The following is a 1,822-nucleotide window of genomic DNA, read 5'->3' as shown; positions in this document are numbered from 1 at the left end:
GGCTGTTCGGGGCTGTGCTGGGCTGTAGAGGACTGTTCAGGGCTGTACCGAGCTGTCCTGGGGGTGTACTGGGCTATGGGGCTGTATCAGGGCTGTACCAGACTGCACTGGGCTGTAACAGGGGTGTGCTGGGCTGTACAAGGCAGTACTGGGCCATATCGGGGTTTTGCCGCGCTGTTCCAGGCCATCCTGGGGTTGTGCCAGGGTGTTCTGAGCTGCACAAGGCTGTACTAGGCTATTCTGGGCCATACTGGGGCTGTACCAGGGCTGTGCCAGACAGCAGCCCAGGACCCTTCCCCATCAAAGCTCCAGGTAGAGAGGGCCAATGGCCTTATCTGCCTACTCCCACCCTTGTGCCAGCTGTGCCACAAACCAGATCTGTCCCCCAGTTCAGCTAGAAATCAACTCAAGAAACACCCTCCAGATCCCAGTTTTGGCAAATCAGCTCCAGGCCCCAGGAGAGGGTGCAGAGGCACTGCCCTGTCACTGCTGTGTGTCCCCACCATAGTGTCACCCTGTGTTTGGAATCCCTGGTGAGCAACCACCTGCCTTGGAAAGTGGTACGCAACGGTCCCATACCCCACTAAAGGGACCAGGAAACCATTCACCTTGTAACGAAGCACATCCTTGACATCCCCCTGGCAGAGCAGATGCCAGAAGCCTCACTGGCAACCACCCAGTGCCCCTTCCTCAGCACTGGGTAGATGTGTTTGCGTGTAAGGGGTATAGCATCCTGCCGCAGGCAGGGAAGCAAGACCCAATGCGTGCACTAGAGGGGACACTGTCTGAACGAGAGTTATTACTACAGGAATTAGAGGAAGAGGTGACTCCTCAATCCCGGACCTCAACCGAGCTGTGGAATATGTGAAAAGATTTCACCCATCTTCCAGGGGAGCACGTCATCAGCTGGTTGCTCCGATGCCGGGACAATGGGGCTGACGGTCATCAACTAGAAGGTAGGGAAGCCAAGCAGCTGGGATCACTTGCTAGGGAAGAGGGAATTGACAAAACAATTGCAGAAGAGAATTGAGCCCTCAGCCTTTGGAGGCGGCTCTTGGCAGCTGTGAAGGAAAGGTTTCCGTGCAAGGATGATGTTACGAATCGCTCAGCCAACTGGTCAGCAAGGGGACCCAGGAAGGAGAGGGCCATCCAGTCCCTGAGGGAATCAGACATTCTAGACATGACCTGTCATAAGCCAGATGTTGGGAATGCACCTGTAGATCCAGGTGAAGTTGAATGTACATGACCCATGTGGCAGAAACTTACACATCATCATATGCCCACTCATTGACATCAGTGGCTTGAGTGGGGCAGCACCACCAACAGTGAATGAACTGATTCGTCAACTCCGAGAGTTCAAAGACAATCTCACCCCTTCCATCACTTCAGCTGTGGAAAAACTGTCCCAGGAGATCAAACAATTGAAAGACGATTTATCCGATCTGTCCAGCTCCCCACGTGTACCAACCCCCGTCTCAGCTATTAGCAGAAAGCGCCCTATTGCCCAAGAGAGAAGATAAAGGACGTACAAGCCATGGGCCACCCTATGGTTTTACCTGCGGGATCACGGAGGAGACATGAGAAAGTGGGATGGAAAACCCGCCTCAGTTCTGGAGCAATGGGTGTGTGAATTGAAGAGGAAAACAACAGTCAAAGATGATCGTCCCAGGAAAGTTGCTGCTCCAGCCTTCAGTGAGCAGTTTCCCAGGTGGAGTGGAAGAGCTGATTTTACTCCAGCTCTTGTGATAAAGGATAATAATTCCTTTCTACCAGACATAAGTGGACAATCTTGTGATCACTATTAGAGGGGCCCTGCCTCCAG

The sequence above is a fragment of the Nestor notabilis genome, unplaced genomic scaffold (assembly GCF_000696875.1).
Source record: "Nestor notabilis isolate BGI_N333 unplaced genomic scaffold, ASM69687v1 scaffold9891, whole genome shotgun sequence".
Taxonomy (NCBI): Eukaryota; Metazoa; Chordata; class Aves; order Psittaciformes; family Psittacidae; genus Nestor; species Nestor notabilis.
Note: the sequence above shows the minus strand (reverse complement) of the source record.